The sequence below is a fragment of the Epinephelus lanceolatus genome, chromosome 20, assembly GCF_041903045.1.
Source record: "Epinephelus lanceolatus isolate andai-2023 chromosome 20, ASM4190304v1, whole genome shotgun sequence".
Lineage (NCBI taxonomy): Eukaryota > Metazoa > Chordata > Actinopteri > Perciformes > Serranidae > Epinephelus > Epinephelus lanceolatus.
In genome coordinates this window covers 21,624,312-21,633,313 of record NC_135753.1, presented here as the reverse complement: position 1 = coordinate 21,633,313, position 9,002 = coordinate 21,624,312, and the positions used below count along the sequence as shown (strand labels likewise).

The 9,002-nt window shown below is 44.9% G+C and overlaps 1 long non-coding RNA gene across 1 annotated transcript; it reads right to left on the bottom strand.

Moving 5' to 3' along the window:
* Nucleotides 1-2,777: 2,777 nt before the first annotated feature.
* On the bottom strand, nt 2,778-5,906 carry LOC117264551 (uncharacterized). The gene is made up of 2 exons (XR_004502324.1): nt 5,664-5,906; nt 2,778-3,529 (listed from the first exon to the last, which is right to left on the bottom strand). It is a non-coding gene; the product is annotated as an uncharacterized LOC117264551 (long non-coding RNA).
* Nucleotides 5,907-9,002: the final 3,096 nt, after the last annotated feature.

Here is a 9,002-nt window from a genome sequence, read left to right as displayed (position 1 = left end):
ACTGCTTTATTCAGTGTTTTTACTGGCTTGAATCACCAGTGGTTGTAGGGTCTATACTGAAAATGTACATACGGACAAAAGCAAAAAATGGATTGCGCCAAAAAATATTTGCCAATTTCTAAACTCAGGCTTCCACCTCACCATCTGTCACTAATTTCCAATCTCCAAATTGTTCATAAGCATGGGTCAAAGTTTCTCCCGTCAAGTCTGTTTTTATAGATCCCAACTTTTCTGTGGGAAGTGGCATACGCCTCTTTCAGGCCTCGTTTTGTGCGTACGCAATGTTTATAAATGAGACTCCTGGTGCTTTTGTTTTGGAGAAGAAGAGACCTCTGCAGATAATTTGACTCTAGGTGAAAACCTCTCGAATGTCTCCATCTTAAGCAGGTGGTGAGCGAGCAGCCTGTCTCTGACATGCCTAACAGCGTTGGAGAAAGACTGATTTGTAATGTAGAGCTACTTTATTCAGTGTTTTTACTGGCTTAAATCTACAGGTGTGTTTGTTTTAGAGAGGAAAGACCTCTGCAGATAACTCAGCTCCCAGTAAAAACCTTGTGAACAATGAATACTGAAGGAATTCTAGCAGGGAGAAGTTTCAGCTGGTTGTTATCAGCAATCCTCACTGCTAGACACAACTATATCCCCCTAAATCTTACACACTGAAACTTTAAGGGTTGTCAGACTGCATTACAAGCACAAAAATGGCATGGCATGGCATGTGACATGTTGTTTCATTCCCCCCCCCCCCTGAAAGTGGAGGCACAACATATTTAAGTATTTATTTGAAAAGCCTTAAATGCATTAGAAAATTATAATTAGAATATTTCTTTTGCAGGTTTCCCGAGGTCAGACTGATAAAATTAGTCACAGTGTAATTCATTCAACTATTTTTCAACATTTTAAATGTATCTCATGCATCCAGATGAACAGTGTTTTCGATTTTCACCACAAGAGGGCAGGCGATGACTTGTAATGGGGGAACCAGCTGATGCCGGAGCAGCTGAGGGTGAAGCAGGAGCTTGATGAACATGCTTTATGGCAAGCTTGTGGATTTCATTCAACTTTGAAGATTTCGGTTATCAGTGGGAGCCAGACTCTCGGGCTGTAGAGTCCTGATATGAAATTTCAATTTTGTCATGTGGTGCTCTACATGGAGACCCACCAGTGAACCATATTCATGACATGACATGTAGGCTGTACTATTTATTCTGTATGGGAACAAGTTGCAGTTTCATTTAAGGCGAACCCGAGTCTGACTTCTTAGATGGTTCTGATTGTGGATCAGTGTCCCTCCTTCTTTCACTCATGTCTTTTTAAAGACTGTAGCACTTGATCACACGCATCATAGATTAATGCTCTACTTTTTTTGCAGCTTCTGTTTAGGACTCTAACTGGCAGTAAATCTCTCTTCATTTAATTATTTTCGAATATAGATTAACTCTCGCATTTTCTCCCACCCTGCTCGCTGTAGCGTTGATTGTTTTCACCACTCATTGCTTATTTGAAGGATTAAAGGAAATAAACATTAATGAGTTGGTGAAATGAGTGGATAAACCCCCCTCCCCATCAGGCCTCTCTTCCATCCATCACTCCTCCCGCCATTCTCGGCGATGATATTCATTAATCAAGATCTGATTATTGCCTGCTGTCAAAGTGCGCAAAATGGAGCATGCGTCTTTCTCTCTGTGTCTTAACTGGCAAAATGAACAAACTCACTGCTTTTTAAAAACATCCTAGATGGTGTGAGGTGTAGCTGCACGAATTTTATCACAATTTCTGTTTGTCAAATTCTCAACACGGGAAGAAGCATCACCCTCCGTCATAATATAACCGAGTGCGGCGCCCTTGAACGCCACTAGGCGACACACTAAGATAGGAGGATGTTATTGCTTCCGGCGCACATGCCTTAAGAATCTCTCAGCTGCTGCACCGTGTTCATCAGTTCTGTCAAAAGGTTTGTTGGACAGCATTTCCAAACCTCTTTATATTAATTCACCCGGGCATCTGAGTTCGTATCTGCCGAGGTCCTCAGCCCACCTCCCTCCCTCATTTACATCCCACACCGGCGGCACCGTGCTTATGGAAATTAATATGCAGATCAAATAAATCACAGTGTAATATCCTTGTCAGGAGAGGCCTTTTAGGTTATTGCAGGGTGGCGTAGATTGGAGCTGCTTCACTGCGAGAATGACCGTTTTAAAAAAGTGTTTTTTCTTTCTCAAAGCAAGTGGCAGAAAATGTGTCGCTAGAATAAGATGTTCAGTTTTACACTGCAAATCTGCTCAACACATATCTCCACATAAGCGACAGTATATTGGGTTTAATTGGGGTGGTCTTTTTGTTTAAGGTTTTATGCGTTATGGCAGAAACGGCCGTGGAAAGCATTACACCACTGTCACACTCTGCACATTTTTGCCTTTATGATTTAGAAAATTAAGACTACTGGCTTGATGCAATGACTACACTAGGATTTTCTGATACCCTCTCATATCCTTGCTTGTGTGTGTGTGTGTGTGTGTGTGTGTGTGTGCAGTTTATATGTCGCCGGGTCCGGTCTGCATTCCTGTACTACAGTAAAAAATAGTTGTCCGCTTGTGTACCGGCAGGCGAGTGAAACAAAAGGCTGATCGGCCGTGCGCAGATTTCAGCACCACAGAAGGTGGACAGCGCTCTCGGGAAGCCTGTGTGTGGATGGACAGCTCCCATCGACACACACTCATACACACACACACTGGAGCATTCACATGCACGTTCACATAAAACACAGAGCTGTAAAATGGTTGTGTGGATTCACTTTATTGTTGGACCGAGGGGGAAGGAAACAGTACATGCGTAAATGTGTCACAGTCTGACACGACAGAAGCAAACCTTTACTGTGAGAGCGTCACTAATACTGTTTAAAAAAATGCCATTAAAAGATGGGATGTGTTCCTTGGATTTGCAGACATCTGAAGAAAGAAGGACCATCTCTTGGCATTCACCGCGTGCCTTAATTGTAAGACATTAAATCAAGGTCCGCTGTGAACACGGAGAGACACAACCCGCTTGTCTGTGTGTGTGCGTGTGTGTGTGTGTTTGCCTGCATGTGTGTGAGCAGCTGCATTCACTGCTGTGGGAAACGACCAGACACCTCAACATCTCCGTAAAACCTGTCATTACAAATATAATCAAATAATCTCACAGCCTTTGAGGCCTGCGTTGTGAGACTGAAAACTGCACTGGGATGTCAAGTTTGGCCCAAAATGGAAAAATAAAAATTCCAAGCACGGGTCCAAAGAGATGAAATCCTCTCCCGGTTGTCGTGCAGGCCTACCTTATTATGTAAAAACATTCAATTGGAGGAACTAGAGGTTAGGTTACAGGGGTGACTTAAACGCAAAACAGCCAGTGGGTGGTTTTGCGTGCAAAATAATGATACGTCCCAGGCCGCTTGTGCAGGCGAAAAAGGACTCCGTGTGGTGCTTTCCCGTCGACTGCTTTGTCCAAAACTGCAGAAAGCGTTAAAGTCCTCCATTATCCCATAATGCACCTACAAACAAAAAAAGAAAACACAAAATGCGTCATGAACTTCACATGGAAATGCAGGTGACAAAACCTTGTATTCCTTCCTCATTGACCTGGAAAAAAATGAGGATCAGTTGGCGTCCATGAAACAGAAAAAAAGTCCACGTCCAGAATATTGATTTTCCTAGTCACATAGGGTACGCATTTTTTCTCCCAACACACACCGCACACATACACATACACACTGTAGCCTCTACTTGCGGGTCACACGTTGAAACTGCCGCAAATCGCAAACGGGGCATCTGAAGAGCCTTGGTAACTGCGGTTGTCCTGAACACAGCGGTGCTCTATGTGTACGCGTCCCTGCACGCGCGTCTCCCAACAGAAAACTGACCGGGACACCGACACCGAGCAGGGCAGCGCGAGCCCAGCACCGACACCGACACTGCCTAAATGGGACTGATCTCTCTCTCGTCCGGTCTTTTCCTCTGACTTTGGGATTAATGGTGCTCCAGCCAAACAAATGAGGCATCTGCCTTCAGCACAAGAGGATTGGGATGGGGGGGGGGGGGGGGGGGGTTGGGGGTGGTGGAGGAAGGAGGGGGGTGTTGACGTCACCGGGCAAACAGATGTTCCTCTATATTACCCAGCGTCCTCCTCATGACTACCCCGTGTCCTTGAAACTAGGAGGGAAATTGACGACTTCCTATTCGGAGAATTAACGACTATCGCCGAAATGTGTTAATAGATCTGCAGTTAGTGTGTGTGTGTGTGTGTGTGTTTGTGTTGTGTTGTATGCGCGGCCCGGCAGAGGAAATGCCAACAATGGCCCCGCAAATTGTGAAGCCCCAAATCTGGCATTGGCTGTGAACGGTTATGCAACATTGCACTATTCAAAAAATGAGAACACGCGTGTACGTAGGCTGCACGCACGCACACAGTACAGACTCACACTCATGCACGGGCATGCGCACATGCACTTTTCTCTGCACACTTACACACTCACTCACACAGGGATGAGGGAGGGATGCTCGTGTCATCCTGAGCCTGCTGTTTGATGTGAGTGCAGTTTAACCAATACTGTATTTTGCTCGATGTGATGAGCTGCACCTGAATTTCAGTCCTTGAAGTAAGATTTAAAATGTGACACTGAATACACTCTGTATCTGTCATGGTGAGCGTGATGGAGAAGTGTACGTTTCTGCTTTGAGATGCGCATTAAAAGATAAATTACTTCCATACTAATTACGTTATTGTATGGGGGCTGACACAGATAGGAGATCCATGCCATTATAAACCAGTATAATCTGCAGTGGTGCAGACTACAGATATTTGCATATCTCCTCGTGTAGGCTAAAAACTGCTGAATATCAAATGTCAGTGCTGTCTAATCACAATTAGGAGCCACATACCTGCTTCCCCATCAGAGCCTCCCGGAGCCTCTGAGCTCACCATACTGGGAACCAGTTCTACATCTGACAGCCCGTGTTTCACCACTAAAGAGCGAAATCCACTGCGTGTAAAGCAGTGTGGTGAAAATGACGAGGCGCAGGCTCGTGGATATGACAATTGCAATGCATTACCCACACGCTATAACAGAGAGGAGAGGGATGCAGAAACAAAGGGAAACGCCATTTTAGACGGAAACGTCCCCATCACCCTGAAAAAATCCGGCGACTCTCGCGCCGGCCCTCGTTTTGGAGCTCCATCGTCAGCACATCACCACATTTCGGGTCCCTGTGTGTATGTGGCCACCGACAGGAACACGACCCCTATTGTCCTTAAGCACCGCGCAACGAACAAACGATGTGGCTCACAAACCCACCGTCCTCTTTACCCTTCTTATTGATTATGCAACCGTCGACATAAAACGATCTGTCCAGCCCGCGCGCGTTTTGGTGATGCTTTTCGATCGCCTCTTTTTGTTAGCTCTCTTCCCAAAGTGCTTTATTCCCTAAAGCCCGCAATAACAATGGCAAGTGCAACGTGCATGAGGAAGCGTACAGAACACCTCTTTGCAGATACAAAACGATCACCATCCTCCTCTAATCTATTGAAATACATATCCTACTAACGTTTGAAGCAGAAATACACATTCATGTTATTAATAATTGATCAAAGGCTCGAGCATAAAGCAAACGCGAGCATCAGATACTCACCATGATATGGTCCACGCCATATGGTGGATCCCAGAACACTGTGCTCTGCTAATATTTATCCGTTTCTCTCACTTCATTCTAGCTTTAATACTTCACTGCAGGTCTTTACATCACGGAGGCAGTCGCTTGTATTCCCGGTTCCTTTCGGCGTAGCGGCGGACAAGCAAAGACTCCGTTTGGCGAGAAGCTGATACTACCAATGAGAGCGATGCTGTAGCCTCTGCAAAGCATGGCTGCGCTTTCTCGCTTTTTTTTCAAAAGAGGGCAGGTCGTTCTGTGCATTACAATAAAATCTCTCTCTCTCTCTCTCCTTTCCTCTCTCTCTCTCTCTCTCTCTCTCTCTCTCTCTCTCCCCCTCACATGCACACGCGCACACACGCTTTTATACATACAAATGCGCGCTCGCTCACACTGACACGCAAATATAGCCTATCCTGTGCGCGCTCTGGAAAATCTATACATCTGGTGTTTTTATATATTATGATTATTTCTATTTGATTATTTCCATGCATGTTGCTGCTGTTAACCAGATTCCCATTGTGCAGTGTAAGACTGTGCTGCAGGCCTGTTTTAGTTTTATATGTGCAGCAATAACTATAACATAATCTAGTGAAGCTCGACATTAGGAGTGTGTGTAGCGGGATCGTCGCCTTGCCGGCCACAATTAATCATGTTTAATGCCGTTTGTCTTGAGAGGTCCATTAGTGCGTTGCAGTTTCACGCATGAGGCCGCTGGATTGCAACTCAATTTCTATAGGCTGTGTTGAGCCTGCCCAGACAAACTGAGGGGCATTTTACAGCAAGAATGAGAAGAAATGTGTCTGTAATGTGTTACAGGCCTATAATGCAAATACTCTTTCCTTTTTGAGGACCAGTAAAGGGACAATTTTATTTCCACAATTTGCACACTTTGCACACTACACATTTGGACATGCAAAAGCACAGAGGCTATGAAGGTAGTCTTGGTTTTGCGTTCAACATAGAGGCAGTCATTGATTGAAGCAAGTGGCAGTCCTGCACTGCTCGTTTGTATCCCCTTTACTTCCTGCCGTGATTGACTCCCAGGCAAAGATCCAATCGAAGCCAGGGCCCCATGTATGATGTCATTTTAGTAACCTCACTAACCCTGTAGCCAAGGCGGAACACACAGGCCCGCTAATGCCTACTTACCTCCAACCTATTAATATATATCTGATTCCTGCGTTAGGAATAGCCTGTAGGTGTTATTCACGGTCTGTTTCTTCGAGTTCTCTCCTTCTGTCATCCCATCCTCTGCACATCCATTCTCTCTTTCACAGTTTCACTCTGTTACTGTTTTATTGTTTCACTCTGTTACAGTGTTGGCCTTTGACGGCTGCAAGAACCCAGTCAGTGCAATGATGCAACGCCGGCGTGTGATGCAACACGGGCGAACACACCACTAACAGCGTTAACGTTTTGTCAACATTTTTATGCTTTATTTGAAGGGTTAGAGGGAAAGTCTGCTGGGGCTTGCGTCAGGCTACATATAGAGGGAAGTTTGAAAGCTGCTTTCTCTCTGGCAGAGAGGGGGGTAACGCTATTGTTCCTGCTGAAACAATGGGAGCTGCGGGGCGACATGCAGCGGTGCGCACATGAATGGCAGGGCTCTGGGATGTGTGTGGGTCAGTGGCCCGGGGTCTCCGTCCCAAAGCCCCTTTCCCAGCGCCTCACAATGAACCTGCACAAGGTCGGGGCTCCTAGGGGTCACAGGCCACCCCCTTTTGTCCCGCACTTCAAAACACATAAACATTTATTAATCAAGAGCCAGCCACTGGGGCCCCTGCTTGGAAAGGGGGGTGAGAGGGGTGGCGTGAAGAGGGGGGAAGAAGTGGGGGAGAAAGAAAGAAAGAAAGAACTAGTGGCTGCAGATGCAAATTCCATCATTTGGACAGAGGTGGAAGTTTGTAAAAGTTGCAGCCTAATAGAGGAAGTTGGGGCTCTGTGCAGCAGCGAGCCGGCGGATGGAAACACACAGACTGGATTTGGACTTATTATTAAACTGTACCCCGTCCATCTGTCTTCACTCTTCTGTTGGATATGCGTGCAACGTCTCTGGGATGGGATTTCTGTCGCACAGTGACATGTTCTCCACACCTGAGGACTCAAAGGACAAACAGGGGGTACAGCCGCCTGCACAGCACTCAGCCGATCTGACGAAATTGCATAAAGTAATGTAGTCAGTGGCAGCGCATTATCATAGTGAATACCATTCGTTTACATAAACACACACGGAGGCTGCAGGATCGAAACGCCCTTCATGTGCACAGCTTTTTTTTTCACGCGGAGTCCACGTGAAGTAGTGCAAAACTCGAGCTATAAGGCGACATCGGAATGCTGTTTGTCTCTTCGTGCGTTTTCGATCAGTTATTTGTTGACAATAAAATCCCAAAGCAGGGCCTCCCTCTGCAGCACATGAAACGTACCTGTTTGTGAATTTACAAATAAAAGAAGCAAGTTAATTTTACACAAGATCAAATAACACTTAGAGCCGGACAAAATAACCTGCGTTAATTTCATTTGAGACGTACTTGTGGTGCATTAAAGCTCCCTAATAAGCGTCGGTGTTAGTCGTTTTGGGAAGCAGTGTAACGAATTGGAAACCAAATCGAAACGAAAATGTATGTCTGTAGGAAAATGTGTCCAGGCAGCTGCAGGCTCTGTGCTCTGCAGCAGTAAACGTTGTAGTTGCATCAGTTTTAGCAACGAGATGCCTTAATAACCGCAGCCTTTCCATCAGCCCCCCTTATATTTTGCATCATGCATCAGGCCTCCCCCCCAGCCTCACACAGTCTAAACGAGGTTGCTCTTTGTGCTATAATATTCTCCATAAAATGTACATCAAAGCTGGTTTCATATGTTGATATATTTATTTATATTTTATACATATCAGTAATTGGTGAATAATTTTAATTGTAACATGGTTGTATGAAGTCTTCCTTATATTAGTGTGTGTTAATTTTTTTCCTACAATTTCTGTTCAGTCATAATTTGATTTTAATGAAGAATAGCAGGTTGTTTTGAACTGAAGTTTGATTTTGACAAGTATTTTTGCTTTAATACATGTTCAAATGTGTTGCTGATAGATGTGAGGCAACAACTTAGAAATAATAGAAGAAATGTTTTAACAAATTCTCATGTATTTTTAGTTGTTTTGAATTTTCCCAAAGTCCTTGTCGAACTTGGTGACAGGCAGTCACTGCAATTCTGAATTTACACGTTAAGAAGTTGGGGTAAAGTCATTTGTTTTGGTGTCATGGCTGAAATCAAAAGCTGCTTCTTCTGTAGTTACATAAGCAACACAGACAGGTAAACATACCT